The following is a 16,725-nucleotide window of genomic DNA, read 5'->3' on the forward strand; positions in this document are numbered from 1 at the left end:
TGCTCTTGTTCAGATCCGAGAGGATCTTGAGTTGTTGTACTAACCTCTCTATCCAGTGTGCAGGGTTTCCAATCGGTGCAAGCTTGGATTCCAGATCTGGTCAATGATCTGTGATTAGCTAGGGTTTAGATTAGAAACAGAATCTGTAATAGATAGTTAGTTAGTTTCCTAGATTACTTGTAATCTTGAATTGGTCTTTGTAATTGGCTTGTTCTTACTGAGTTTAGTCATCTTAGTATTGACCTAATTCAAAGAGATCCCGATAATTAGTGAATCCAGAGTGATCCCTACAATAATGATAATTACAAATTACAAATAGTGAGTGTATACATAGTGAGGAGACGGCGATTCAATGGCCAAGCCCATGGTAGGCCATGAATCTGGGGGTTCCAGTCACAGTAGTAGCCTCAGTTGTTGTTTTTTTGTCTTTTTATGCCTAGTTAATGGTATTTCAAAAAACAGCGGCGCATATAATATAGTTTCAAATAGTAATAAATAATTAGGCGGCCCATACTATTTGTGTGATGGGAAAACAAGGGGCTATTTGACTATTACCTCCTTTAGCAGTGCAGGTTAAACGCTATATATACATATATTCACAATCTTAGTTTCCAACACCATCAATACAAATCTACATTTATCTCTATAGCTCAAAATCAAATAGAAGAATGAGTTGTACAAGATTAGTAGCGGCGAGCATTGGCGCAGTGGAGGCGCTGAAGGATCAGGGATTCTGCCGATGGAATTACGCATTCCGGCTTCTTCAGCAGCAAGCCAACGCCAATCTCAGATCTTACATTAACAAGCCCAGCAGAGTCTCGGAGCAACAACGTGAAAAATCGAAGCATTCAGAGGAGTCTCTTAGAACTGTTATGTATTTGAGCTCTTGGGCTCCCAATTAGAATTGGCCATACAATTCACCTTCCCCAATTTTGTACAGTATATACCACACACAAATAGGTGTGCTATGTTCTTCATATTTCTGAAATATAAGTTGGAAACTCCATCTGCTAATCTCTCTTTTTCTTCATCTATTCTATCGTCTTTCATGATTGTATCATCTTAGATCTATTTTATTTTATTTTATTGTCTCTGTATTATTAGATCCACCAATCATACAGTAGATTCAGTGGGGGACGAAGATTATTATACTGGAGTCCAAACTACTATTAAAAATTATTGCGTAGAAATAATTATGACATGAACAATACATGAGTGAGATATAAACACACGTGATGAAATACTAACTAATTTATAGTAATAACTAATAATTAATATCTGTTTTGTATGTTAAAAATATTAACACAAAAATATAAATTTATTAATATTTTTATGTTGATAAACTTATGTTTTTATGTTGATAATTTTAATATACAGAATTGAAAGTTACTAGTTATTACTGTAAATTAGTTAGCACACTAATACAACTCGAGATATAAATGGATAATAAGAGAAATAATTAGAAAACGAGCAATATAAACTAAAGATATACAAAATTAATTTCTACTCAAATTCGTACTCGAAAGATCTTTCAACAGAACTGGATCCGAGAACCAAAAAGAAACAATAAATACTACTACTATTACTCACAGTTTCGATAATATTTAAAGAATAAAGATTATATATAATTAATGTATCAGGAGTACTCTATTTCTCTATAATAAATACAGTAGTCAAGTTTTTTTTTATCCATTCACAAAAAATTAGTTCTATTTCACTTTGATAACATGACTTAGCATTAATTTCCGTCTTTCTCTTACAGTCGTACTTTCTCTCTTTCCGTTCTATCTATTTAACTCTCTTTCCGTTCTATCTATTTAACTTCTATTAACAACACTAACAATTTTTTTTAATTTACTTTACTAGTTTTACGTAGGGGTGGCAAATCGTGCAGATTGGGTCGTTATCGGGTCAACCTGATAACGACCCAACTCAATAAGGCCTAACCCGAATCAGACCTGTTAAGAAAAATCTAAACCCGAACACGAACCCAACCTGCTACCTTCAAATCCGAACAAGACCCGCATCCGACACGAACCTGTTAACGACACGATATAATTTGGGTTGACACGACACGATAACGACCCGGACCTGATATTACACGATTATAACCTAATATTACACGATTAATTCTAATATTAAACTATCAAACCTTATTTTTTAACCTAATTTGCACGATTAAACTTTGTTTTATATGATTTACACCTAATTTACAATAAATTTAAAAATTAAAGTAAAATATATTTTTTAATAATAATAAAAGTAATATTATTATTTCTTAATGGGTAACCCGCATCCAACCCGAACCCAACCTGGAATTATCGGGTTCTTAACGGGTCAACCTGATAAGGACACGAATCCAATAAGACTTGATCCAAACCCAATAATTTCGTGCGGATTCGTGTCGGATTATCGTGTCGTGTCAAAAATTGTCAGCCCTAGTTTTACGGAGTAATATTAAAACTTGTATTATCCCCTATCAAGACTATTGATAGTAGATAGATGTAGGCAAAACACCTTATGGCCATCAGGCCAAGGGCTTCATCCTCAATTAAAATTATATGCAAGCAATCAATTAATTTACAAGTAACATAGTAATTAGATTATACACATAGCCTGAATTATTTGTGTAGTCTGACAAATAATTTTATCACCAATTTCTCTATAAACTACAAGTAAAATAAAAACAAACACAGTGGAGTCGAAACCAAAAGCGGCGGAGTGGAGACTACCGGCGACATAGTATGTAATCTGATGGATGCGTGGGGTGGAATAGAGAAGTGGTAGAGGCGAGGAGACGTGCAGTGGAGAAGTGGTGGAGGCGAGACTACTGGGCGGCAGCGGTGTGAGTAATCGCGCGATGCAGAAGTGGAGCAGAGACTCAATGAGAGAAGTGAAGGGGAGAAGTTGTAGACTTGTTCTTAGTTATACTCCCCCGTCCCAGATAATTTGTCCCATTTTTTTTTATTTCGGTAGATTAACATAATTTGTCTCATTTCACTTTTTACCATCTTCGGTAACTCATTCATACTCACATTTTATTATAAAACTAATATATAAAAATAAGACTCACATTCAACTAACTTTTTCAACTAACTTTTCAGTACATTTCTTAAAATCCGTGCCCAATCAAAGTGGGACGAATTATCTGGGACGGAGGGAGTACAAGGTAAGAAACCCTAGCATTAAATAAACCCTACATTAATTATATTTTTTATTCAAATCTTCAACCCGACGGGCTGACCTGTAACCTGAACGGGCCCGCCCGCCTAACCCGATGACCCAAACGGGTAACCCCGAATAGCGCGATTTTAAATTCGGATTGCAAAATAGCAACCCTAACCCTGTATTTTTTTTGGGTTATTCGGGCCAGCTCGCAGATTTCAGGATACATTGACATCCCTACTATTAAAACTTGTATTATCCACTATCAAGATTATTGACAGTGGAGAGATGCATGCAAAACACCTTATGGCCAAGGGCTTTAAGCTCTACCATTCTTTTTTTTTTGTTTTTTTTATTGATGGTTCAAATTTATCCAAATTTTATTTAAATTTTTGTGAAAAAATATACATATCAATTATATGAATCATGTTAAAAGTATTGTTAAATAAAACTTTGTACACGTAGTCTTTATTAATTTTTTTCTACATCCGCATTTGGACGAGTATTACGTAACGTAGAATCATAATCACGGTTAGGTATAGGTATTATGATGAGTAAAACAACATATCTAGTACTACAACAATAATTGAATGTAAATCGACAAAATACGAGTGAATACGAGCGCGACAAGAATATTCATGTTTTAGAGATGTTATCTTACAATTGTAGATATCTGCATAAATAATGTAGTATCTAACAAGAACAATAGAATCTAGATCGATGTTAACAACCCTCTAGCATCAACAGAAATAAAGAAAAGGCCAGTTTATGAATTTATATTACGGTTCAAGCAAACAATCATATTATTTTTCCACATAAACATTAATTCAAATAAAACCCCAAATGGAGTAGGTCAACATTACTCCAAAATCAATTTCATTTTTTATTTTTAAGTAAAATATACCTATGTTTAGGTTTACACAAAAATAAACCTAAATCACGTTTTCATATTTTGTGAGTAAAAAAAAATAAATAGAGAATCTTCTTTTAAGTTTCAGTTCAGTGAAAATGGTTGGAGTAAAGTTACTATTTGATGTGATATTTAAGATGAGTTTCAATTGTGTAAATTATTGAAGTAAAATAACTATTTGATGTGACATTTATACTAAAATGAGTTTGAGTTTAGTGTAAATAGTTGTGTACTGATGAGGCTCGTTTCACGCATGTGTTCTAACATAAAAGTACATCAAATTCCGTAAACCAACTTCCAATTTTGAGCCAGGTGTGTGTAAATATCCGCCATATTCAGAAAATGAGTTGATCAACTGGGCGGACAAACGGATCAGGAGAAGGAGCCAAAATGTTGCGCAAATGGATCAAGTTGGAGCAAATGGTAGGCAGCGGGAGCACCCAATGAGAAGACTGATGCGTCGCATAAGAAAGATCCTCAAGGGCAAGGGGTAAAGCAGACTTTTCAGAGAACAAATTCCCCAAGGATCAAGAACTCACGCCTTCCTATAAATGGAGATAGAGAAGGAGGAAGGAAAAAGCTTCCAGGGTGACACTCATTAGTTTACAGCTCTCTTCTAGAGCTGGAATTGGGAGCTCCAAACACTTCATCTTCCTGATTTCTGTCGCACACACTTGGTCATGTTCTAGTTTAGTTTAGTTTAGTTGGCGTTTGGTGTTAGTTTTAGCTTTAATCACTTTCGGTTCTATCATTCCGCTTCGAGAAGAAGCGATGAAACATTTTTCAGCTTTCATTGTTTGTTTTTCAGTTTACTTTTGATGTTGTTGACCCTTTGATTTTTCGATTAAGTAGATTTGAAGCTATGGTTTCGTTTTCAGCTGATGTGTTATGTTTTATGCATGCTACTTCTGATCTGTTTTCGGTTTCTGTTTTATGATGCACATCTTAGCTCAAGTGTCTTGTTCTGTTTTGATTTGTTTGGATCTGAGTTTTCTGTTTAAGTTTCTGTCTTGTTATGAAGGAAATCATGAGTAATCTGTCTAGGATGTTTAGATCCAGTAGTTTATGTTTCGTTTATGCATGATTATGGGTTAGTGTCTTGTTTACGTAGTCGTAGCCTAGATGTTAGGAGTAGATTTAATTTTATGAGTGTTATGATGTTTCATCTTCCGTAGCGTTTTAAATCTGTTATGTGCTCTGTTTTTCATGTTGATTTGGTAAAAAAGATTAAGTTGTTAAAAAGTTTTTACTTTATCGTACACTTTGCAGGGGACTGACAATCCCCCATTTATGTTGTTTGCCTATTTATGGAAAGTTTAACTGAGTTGATCAAGTAGTTAACTTAACCCACTCCCAAGAAAGCGTGGTCGCAGCCATTCCCATTCTGTGTCCAACAACAAATTTCAAACGCATCATCTCTGTGGGTTAAGGTTTTGAGAACACATTTTTTAGATCTTCTGTTCATCTCACTCAAGTCGAATCTAAGTCGAGTTGATCAACCTGAGTTTCCAGTGGATCCATTCACCGGCATTTTGCAGGTAAAAGGCAAGCATAGGCCAGCTGGATCAGTTTGATGATTTAACTTGAGCAAGCCGCAACGATAAACGAAAATGATGAAAGTGAAGACTAGAAAGATGTCGACTAGTTCTCAAATGGCGCCGTTGCCGGGGATGATGGCGTTTATCCTACATTTGTTGTGAAACACCTTGGGTGTAAATGTTGTTGATATTTTCTTTGTTTCTTTATTTTGATTTCAGTTGAGAGACAGCCCAGGGCAACAACAATGAAGAATCAATGTCCTTATCTATGTGGATCAAGCGTTCTCCCTGCTGGTGTGAACCAAGGGAGCTACTGGAGCAAGAGAGCACATAGATGGGCGGAGCGTCTCAGGTTTTACTTAAGAAATTTAGTTTAAATTTTGTAAATAAATTATTTGTTGTTTTTTGTTTTCCCCAGTTCGAAGGCACCGACTCCAGAGGGCAAACAGAAGAAGAAGAAGAAGAAGAAGAAGAAGAAGAAGAAGAGGGAGTGGAGCCGCAAAGTGCTCAAGACGAATCACCTCCCACTCCACCAACTGACTCGGATGCCAACTGTGAATAAAGTGAGGACATCACCTTCGTGAGTCCACTTGAATTAAAAGCAACCCCAGACAAGGAGGAAACCCAGGAGGAACCCACCATGGTTTGTGATTGTAACACCCGAAAAAAAGGAGAAAAAAAAATCAAAGTAATTTATTTAAATCATTTCATAGTTGACTTGGTCAAATATATTTCTCCAAACCCATCAACAAACGATTTCCACATATCTTCATCTTCCCTAAAATCTCTCCAACCACTAAATCTATCAATATCTATCAGTTTTGCTTATATATACCAATCAATCCCTCAAATCAATTTCCATCGGATCAAGTTTAAGGAAGGTTGAGAATACAATCTTTGCTAACCAAACCTTTCACCAATAGCAGGTATACACTTCTTCCACCTCATTCCTATTCTATTCTTGTGCATCTCATGGAATCTGAAATAAATCTCTAATCGGAAAACCAAAACAAAACCGAATCAAAGAATCGAACTTTAATTTCACGAAATCAACGTAAGAACTTTTCTTGCGAGGTGGTTCGGGTTGGTTTCGGGGCTGTGTGGTGTCGTTTCGGGGCTGTTCGAACAGCGAGCAGACCCGTGGCGACTGCAGACGGCGATGGCGCTGAGGATGACGGTGGCTGGGCGACCAGCAGCGACGTGCGGATGCGACCGACGAATCGGCGGAGAAGCCGACGACAGCAGCGACCGGCCTGACCCTGCGCCGGCGATGCCGGCTATGTAGCGCAGCTGCGGAAGGCGAATTGGAGCGAGGAGACAGCGGTGAATCGGAGCCGGAATTGCTGTGCTGGAAGGCGACGGAATTTTGTCGGAGCAGCCAATGGTGTTGTGCAGCAGCGTCAGAGCGATTGATGCGGCTGGAGCACGGCGATGACGACGGCTGAACTGGAGAAGCCGACGGGAAAATCTGGAGAAGTTGCGTCGAAGAGAGAGAGAGTGATAGGGAGGGAGAGAGAGGGGTATGGAGATGGAGTGAAATTGGGCCCTTAAGCCTTACGTTAAAAAAAATTAATGTTTTGGGCCTGCCGTTTTTTTTAAAGGGTTGGGCTAATTAATTGAAATTGAATTTTTGATTAAAGTATGGGCTCCATTAAATTGCTTTACGCTTTAGGAGTTTTAAATTGAGTGAAATAATTAGTTTGGGCCTGGAAAATAAATAAGAACTTGGGCGGCCGCTGAATAATCGAAAACCGAGGAACGAGATAAACGATTTTAACTAGGGTGCATGCATCTTATTTATTTACTCGATTCATTGTGTTGATTTATGTGTTATTTAAATGCTAAAGGTGATTCCTTGCAGGCGAGACGTGATATCAAGGGAAGGGAAATAATTTCGAATTAAGGACTTAAGCGAACGAGATGGGCTTTCTTTTTAAATAAGGGCAATGCCCTAAATGTATTTTTTATGTGAAAATGATATGAATATTTGTCATGTCGTGTTTTGTTTTATTCTATGGAACCTATCTGATGTGGCTTTTGCCATCAATGGATAATCGAATTCGGGTCTGTCTAGGGAGTGAGTCCCTATTCAGGCTAGTGTACACCTATGGAGATCGTGAGCCGTCTTTTGGGTCGGCCGGTCTAGTGACTTGGAATGTGGCCACGTTCCTTGTCATCATTGGATCAGATATGGTAGACATCTATGGGAAAATGGTTGATCAACCGAAATTTATGATGGAAATGATTTTAGTGTCTTGGGCGATTTCTAAAGTTAAAACCCCAAGGTCACTCAATGGTGGCATGATAAATACTTTTTATAAAATGTTTTCGGCATGAGTCCACTGAGTGCATCAAGTACTCAGCCCTGCATTTCTTTTTAAAATTGTGCAGGTTGAGCGGTGACGAGCGCGGTGGGTGTTGAGCATAAAAGTGAAGAATGTCTATCAAATGTCTAGAAGATGTTGTGTCTTCATACGTAACATTATTCTACTCTCGAAATGCTTCCGCTAAATATTGTTTCTTTTGAGTTGTTGATTGTTGAGATACTCTGATTTTATTCGAGCTATTTCCATTTGTTTCGGACTATGGTTGAGTTGTGTTGTTTTCCCCTTTCTTCACCGCTTCTTCAATCCTCCCCTAGTCGCGATCAACCGTGTTTCCTATCCTTAGAAAATGCGGGCGTGACAAAGTGGTATCAGAGCAATTTTTCTTTCCGCTCTGGACCCGAGAGTCTTTTTCAGTCTTAGTCTAGACTTGTTTCGCTAGACTAAAATAATAATGATAATAATAATAATGATAATAATAAAAATAATAATGATAATAATAATTGTGCATTGAAGGCTCAACATCCCGCTTCGCCACGCTCAATCAAGAAAGAGGTAATTTTTTTTATGAAAAAAAATCTTTATGAGAGAGTTTTCAGGAAATGAGATAAGAAGAGCTATGGTTATGAAAACAAAGTATGTTTTTACAATGGGATAGAGGAGCTATGGTATATATAGGTGTGTGTGTGTGTGTGTTTTGCGAGAAGATGAAAATCTACGGTGATAGAAAGATGTATGTTATGCAATGGGGTGATTTATCTTTTATGAAAAGAAAATTGATCAATGGAAATACTGTGTTTATGAATTATTCGAAAATTTTTGAGTTTCGAGAAAAATAGTTTTAACTTTTTCGTTTGGAAAATTGAGCTATGGAAGTGTGATAATATTTATGTTATGAGGTGCAAAGTATGATGCGTTATTCTATGGAGTGTTTTATACGATGGATGAAAGTTGATGCGAAAGTATATTTTAGTTTTGAGTCAAAACTTTTACTTAAAAGTGAGATGTGGAAATTTTAGGAAAGTGTGAAAGAGTTTGAAGAAAGCTTTGTGTCAAAATTTTATGAATGCAAATGTGAGGTGCGAAAGTGTTTAGCTATGAGATGTGAAAATGTTGTGTGTTTATCTTGTGGTATGAATGACGTTAATTGTGGTAGATGTTGAGATGTAAGATGATGAAGTATGTTGTGAACATAGAGTGCTTATGTTGTAGGGTAGATTGAATACGCGCGAACCGTAGTTTTAAGTATAAATAATCTATCACTTTCCCGAGTGACAAAAACAAACGAGCATCTGAAAGTGTGGGACGAATCCCTAATTTGTCAAAAATACGAGGCAAGGAGATCGAGAGTGCGGATGGAGGTCGATGGACCATGAAACGTTTTCTTGGAATTGCATGAAACGTTGGAGCAAGCTAGGTGCGAACTATTCGAAGGGCGTAAGCAAATTTCGGGACGAAATTGTTGTTAAGATGGGTAGATTGTAACACCCGAAAAAAAGGAGAAAAAAAATCAAAGTAATTTATTTAAATCTTTTCATAGTTGACTTGGTCAAATATATTTCTCCAAACCCATCAACAAACGATTTCCACATATCTTCATCTTCCCTAAAATCTCTCCAACCACCAAATCTATCAATATCTATCAGTTTTGCTTATATATACCAATCAATCCCTCAAATCAATTTCCATCGGATCAAGTTTAAGGAAGGTTGAGAATACAATCTTTGCTAACCAAACCTTTCACCAATAGCAGGTATACACTTCTTCCACCTCATTCCTATTCTATTCTTGTGCATCTCATGGAATCTGAAATAAATCTCTAATCGGAAAACCAAAACAAAACCGAATCAAAGAATCGAACTTTAATTTCACGAAATCAACGTAAGAACTTTTCTTGCGGGGTGGTTCGGGTTGGTTTCGGGGCTGTGTGGTGTCGTTTCGGGGCTGTTCGAACAGCGAGCAGACCCGTGGCGACTGCAGACGGCGATGGCGCTGAGGATGACGGTGGCTGGGTGACCAGCAGCGACGTGCGGATGCGACCGACGAATCGGCGGAGAAGCCGACGACAGCAGCGACCGGCCTGACCTTGCGCCGGTGACGCCGGCTGTATAGCGCAGCTGCGGAAGGTGAATTGGAGCGAGGAGACGGCGGTGAATCGGAGCCGGAATTGCTGTACTGGAAGGCGACAGAATTTTGTCGGAGCAGCCAATGGTGCTGTGCAGCAGCGTCAGAGCGATTGATGCGGCTGGAGCACGGCGATGACGACGGCTGAACTGGAGAAGTCGACGGGAAAATCTGGAGAAGTTGCGTCGAAGAGAGAGAGAGTGATAGGGAGGGAGAGAGAGAGGTGTGGAGATGGAGTGAAATTGGGCCCTTAAGCCTTACGTTAAAAAAATTAATGTTTTGGGCCTGCCGTTTTTTTTAAAGGGTTGGGCTAATTAATTGAAATTGAATTTTTGATTAAAGTATGGGCTCCATTAAATTGCTTTACGCTTTAGGAGTTTTAAAGTGAGTGAAATAATTAGTTTGGGCCTGGAAAATAAATAAGAACTTGGGCGGCCGCTGAATAATCGAAAACCGAGGAACGAGATAAACGATTTTAACTAGGGTGCATGCATCTTATTTATTTACTCGATTCATTGTGTTGATTTATGTGTTATTTAAATGCTAAAGGTGATTCCTTGCAAGCGAGACGTGATATCAAGGGAAGGGAAATAATTTCGAATTAAGGACTTAAGCGAACGAGGTGGGCTTTCTTTTTAAATAAGGGCAATGCCCTAAGTGTATTTTTTATGTGAAATGATATGAATATTTGTCATGTCGTGTTTTATTTTATTCTATGGAACCTATCTGATGTGGCTTTTGCCATCAATGGATAATCGAATTCGGGTCTGTCTAGGGAGTGAGTCCCTATTCAGGCTAGTGTACACCTATGGAGATCGTGAGCCGTCTTTTGGGTCGGCCGGTCTAGTGACTTGGAATGTGGCCACGTTCCTTGTCATCAATGGATCAGATATGGTAGACATCTATGGGAAAATGGTTGATCAACCGAAATTTACGATGGAAATGATTTTAGTGTCTTGGGCGATTTCTAAAGTTAAAACCCCAAGGTCACTCAATGGTGGCATGATAAATACTTTTTATAAAATATTTTCGGCATGAGTCCACTGAGTGCATCAAGTACTTAGCCCTGCATTTCTTTTTAAAAATGTGCAGGTTGAGCGGTGACGAGCGCGGTGGGTGTTGAGCATAAAAGTGAAGAATGTCTATCAAATGTCTAGAAGATGTTGTGTCTTCATACGTAACATTATTCTACTCTCGAAATGCTTCCGCTAAATATTGTTTCTTTTGAGTTGTTGATTGTTGAGATACTCTGATTTTATTCGAGCTATTCCCATTTGTTTCGGACTATGGTTAAGTTGTGTTGTTTTCCCCTTTCTTCCCCGCTTCTTCAATCCTCCCCTAGTCGCGATCAACCGTGTTTCCTATCCTTAGAAAATGCGGGCGTGACAGTGATCAAAAAGATGATCTGGAGATAGGTTCACTCTATGCCCACTCAGTGAATGAGCCGACTTCTACCATATCTATCACTCAGGGGCAGGAGGCGGTGTATATAAACCCAGAAGTACTTGTCATCTTACTTATCTTTTTGGTAACTAGTGCTGAGAGCCCGATTGAATTCCCTCGTGAGTTCGACAAAATTTGCCGAGTGCAGAAAAGACCAAAGGGGTCAAGTGATGAGGATTTTAAGCTGAGAGTTGTTTTCCTCTCTCTGAAGGACGAAACAAATGCCTGGTTTAGAGGATTGGAACCCAACAGCATCAAGACATGGTCAGATTTCAAAATGGAGTTCCTGAACCAATTCATTCCAGCAGCAAAAACAAATGCACTCCAAAGGGAAATAAAAAAGGCTACCCAAGAGTATGGTGAGAGCTTGAGCAAATACTGGCACAGATACAGAAGTCTTCTTGATGCATGCCCAAATCATAATCTGATGGAAGTGGAAGTCTACTCAAAGTTCTACAATGGAATGTATGCAACGAGCAAGGATCTAGTGAACTCATCAAGCGGAGGAAGTTTCTACAAGCTAAGGCTGAGTAAGGCCAAGATTGTTCTGGAAAAGCTTCTAAACGCAAAAGGAGAGTACGATGATACATCAGTGACCCCATTGCAAGAAAAAGTGAAGAGTACTCCCACAGAGGACCATGACATCTGCTGAAGAGCCGAATTTACAAGCTAGAGGAAATACTCCAGTCAGTGATCGAGTCAAGCTAACCTCAAGTCCTTCCAATCCAAACTCACTTCCAGACTGATCAAGTGAGTCTTCGCCAGAATACATGGGGGATCTGGAGTTCAAATATGAGTTGGAACCATAGAGGTCAAGTAGAGGTTTACCAACAGGAATATCCACACTATCGAAAATGGAGATGGGCAGAAGGGTACCCACCTTTCCCATACCATACAGAGCCCTATCCGATCTCCACCCAAACACCCTCTTGGCAAATGGGATATCCAGACTATCAACCTTACCTTGAATTTCAAAGCCTTGCGTACAACCCACCGACATACCAACTTGACTATTCCAGTCATTACCCTTCATTCCCAAGTCATCCTTATCAGACCTACCCTCCCGATACAGGGGATCATTTTCCGACATGGTCAAATGAAGACTGGCAAACTCAAGATACTGATCATTACCAAGACTAAACTTGTCCTGATCAACATCGATATCCACCTCCACCTCAACAGAGTTTTGAACCGCCCTTGAACGAGAATCAGCATGCAGAATCTGCAAGGGAAATGAGCGAGGGGTGGAACGCTTCACAGCAGAACATGAGGAGCTGCACGAGGTCAAATGAAGAGTTGACTCTGGAAATACAGCACGCTCATGACGAGCAGAAATCCAACTTAGATGAAATGATAAAGTAGGTCGCTCTAGTAACTGAGCTGATGAAGGGGATACAAGAGGACATCGCAAGGTCTGAGGTGAATGAGAACAAGGGAAAGGAATAAGGTGTAAATGAAGCCGAGAAAAAGGAGCCATCAGATGCGGAGGAAAAGTCAGAGGCACCACCGGAGAAACAAGGGGATGTAGGAGCTGTTGAGATAGAATCAGATGAGAAAGAGGCATTAGCCGAAGAAGAATCGATTACCACACCTCCTGGTGATAAAGCATCGCCGGAAATTCTAGAGGAGGCAAATGATGAACCTCAAAAGAAAGGAGAAGAGGTCATCAAGCGTGATGTGGAATTCGACAATACACTACTCTATCTCCAGTCAAGAAAAGTGCATGTGCTCGGTGAGAAGGCGGAAGAATTCACCTTTACTCTCTTCAATTAAACCTATTAACCAACAACTCTTAAAATCCTATGTCGACTAAGAAATTTTTCATCTTAGCAGGGATGGAGGGAGTAGCATTTCTTTTATCTCTTACTCCCCTTGTCCACAAAAAATAAACTAGTTTTTCCATTTTGGGCGGTCCCCCAAAAGTAGACGAAGTCTAAATAAAGAAAGTTTTGAACAAACACACACCACTAATAATGTGGACCCAACAATCCACTAACACAATTTTCACTGCATTTTTCTTCCTCTCTCTTATTTTTATTTTATATATGTCTCTTATTGTGTAAATTGTATATTAAAATCCATGCTATATACACATTTGTTAATTTTTAAAGGATGGAGGGAGTATTATTTACTCGTGCGTGTAAATTGAAAAATGTATTGCTATTTAAAAATTAAATAATCAAAATATAAGTTCAAAACTAATTAAATCTATCAAAACAATAATAAATTAATTAAGTGAATACTACTAGATTCCCAGGAGAGGCGTCTAGGAATATCCGACTAATGTTCCAAATTTGAGACCTTTCCTCAAGTTCCAAGACTGACACTTAAACAAACCTACAAAAGATGCCCCAATATTATGTGGTCTAAAATACATGCAGAGGATATCTCTCACTCAAAACAAAATGCCCTCAGTATTATGCGGTCTGAATTACATGCAACAGCTTCTCTTTAATAATTAATGTTTTTATTGATTTTCATATACTCCCTCCGTCCCGGGCTACTCGCTCATTTACTTTTCGGTTCGGAGATTAAAGAATGAGTGTATAGGAAAGTCAAAAATGACGGCTGTAGGTGAAATTTTTTACTAAAAATGGAAAGAGTGCAAGTAACTTGGGACGCCCAAAAAGGAAATAAGTGCGAGTAGTGCGGGACGGAGGGAGTATAATACTCCCTCCTCCGTTCTACAATAATACAGATATTTCATTTGACACACTCATTTTTAAAAAATAATTATAAATAGTTAAAGTGAAAAAGTAAAGTAAAGTAAAGTAAGAGATAGAATATTTTAGATAAGACTCTTCTCTACATTATTCTCTCTTACTTTACTCTCTCTCCACTTTAACTATTTAATATCATTTTTTAAAACGAGTGTAGAAAATGAAATACCTCTATTACTATGGAACGGAGGGAGTACTTTCTTCGTTCCTGATAGTAGATGCGTTTTTTCAGTAAGCAATTTAAGAAAACATGTATTAAGTGAGTTAAGTAAATTAAGTATAAAATAGGAAATGAAAAGATAGTGAAATGAAAAGATAATAAAATAAGAGTGAGAAAAGTAAGTGAAAATATATGTGTTGATTTTTATTAAAATGAGAAATGACTCTATTAGTATGGAATGTACCAAAATGACAAAATGACTCCACTACTATGGAACAGAGGGAGTAGATGATACATTTAGGTAATAACACTAGATTTTAAGAGATAATAATATTAAGTATGTTAAGTGGAGAGAGAAAATAATACTCATGGCATTTTATAGGGTAAATTTTCTTTCTATATAAATATCTACAATAATCTATAGGGCAGTGATAAAATGCAACTCTATATATTGTACAAACTTCAAACTATGATCTGGACCGTTAGAAAATATCAACAGATGACGTAATAACAACAACAAAAAATGTCAACAACGTATCAACCATTGACATTGTGTTGACATTTTTTATTGTTGTTATTTTGTCATCTGTTGACATATTCTAACGGTCTAGATCATAATATTGAGTTTGTACTTAGAGCTTGCATTTGGTTACATCTCATATCGAATGTGATCAAATGCAAACTCTAAATATTGTAAAAATTCCAAACTCTGATCTGGATCGTTAGAAAATGTCAACAGATTACAAAATAATAACAACAAAAAATATCAACACAATGTCAACGGTTGATGTTGTGTTGACATTTTTTGTTGTTATTATTTAGTTATCTATTAAAATTTTTTAATGAACAATATCATAATTTGAAATTTGTACAATATTTACAGTTTTTATTTTATCACTAGCTCATCTCATAATCTATAAGCATATATTTATACAACTTGGTCAAGCTGCATTGACCGAACACAATTTTATTAACTTTAAAATAAAAATAGAATGATTAGGGCACCCACAATGGGGCGTCCGATGGCACGCCCGATAGCGTCCATCGTACTCGGGCGCGGACGATGGCACCTTTATGGGTGTCTGCCATCGGGCGCGCCCGATGCTCACGGCCGATACATCGTCCGCGCTATCGTCTGCCCCATTGTGGGCTCCACGGACGATGGTGGCGGACGATGACACGCGGTTTGTTTTTTTTATAAATACCCTTCATTTGTAACATTTCATTTCGCGATTCCACTCTCGAAACTCACATTTTTTATTACTACGAAATGGATTCATCAAGTCCCAACAATCCGATGTTCAGTGGTGAGGCGCGTTGGCCGGATACAGAACCCGACGAATATCGATCATTCACCGCCAACACGCAGTACGATCCCGAATTCAGCACGGAATCGTACGAATTGTCTAACATGGAGCCGTCACCAAACCGACCCGTCGCCCCCTCCCGCCGAGGCCGCCCCATCCGCCGCCCGCGCCAAAAAGAAGCGGAACCGGCAGCACGCGTACAAGTTGCCACCTCCGGAAGTATGTGAAGAGTATGCCCCCGGCCGTACAAACTACGCGCCGGATGAAACCCTCATATTGGCGAGGTGTTGGGTGGATATATCGGAGGACCCGGTATTCGCGAACAACCAGAGGCAGATCGCGTACTGGGAGCGCATTACCGAGCGCTACAATGAGGCGAAGCCGCCGAGAGCGTACAAGCGCCAACGGGAGCAGCTCCGCAAGCACTGGGACCAGGTGAAGAAGCAAATCAACATGTTCTCGGCGGAGTACGAGAAGTGCGCGCGGGGGCAGGGGAGCGGCGAGAGCTTGAGCGACGTGCGCTCCAAAGCGTTGTTGTCGTACCAGTCCCTGTAAGCCGAGTTCAAGCACGAGGCCATCTGGGCGCTCTTGAGGGACAAGCAGAAGTTCCAAGGCGAGATTGTGCACACCGGGGCGGTAAAGAGGACGAAGACCACCGAATCTGGTGGCTACACGAGCAACGACAGCGGTAATCGTCCAGTTGACCTCAACCTGACGTACATGGAGGAAGAGAGTTCCGGCACACCGATGTCCTCCCGGCGTCCCATAAGCGTCAAGGCTGCGAAGGCCAAGGGGAAGGCGCCGACGACATCATCCTCGACCGCCGCAACCCCATCGCTGTTCCCGGTCCCGACCCCGACCCTGACCCCGACGGCCGTCGCATACGACCAGTTGGCAACAGCCTCGATGGCGAGGACGATGTTGCAGACGCACAAGGCCCTCAAGAAGTATACGGACCCCGAAGAATTGATAGATGAGCTGCGTCGGAAGTTGGGAATTGCGTAGATTAGCCGATTTTTTGTGTAAACTTGAAT

This window comes from Salvia splendens, chromosome 5 (genome assembly GCF_004379255.2).
Source record: "Salvia splendens isolate huo1 chromosome 5, SspV2, whole genome shotgun sequence".
NCBI classification, from domain to species: Eukaryota; Viridiplantae; Streptophyta; class Magnoliopsida; order Lamiales; family Lamiaceae; genus Salvia; species Salvia splendens.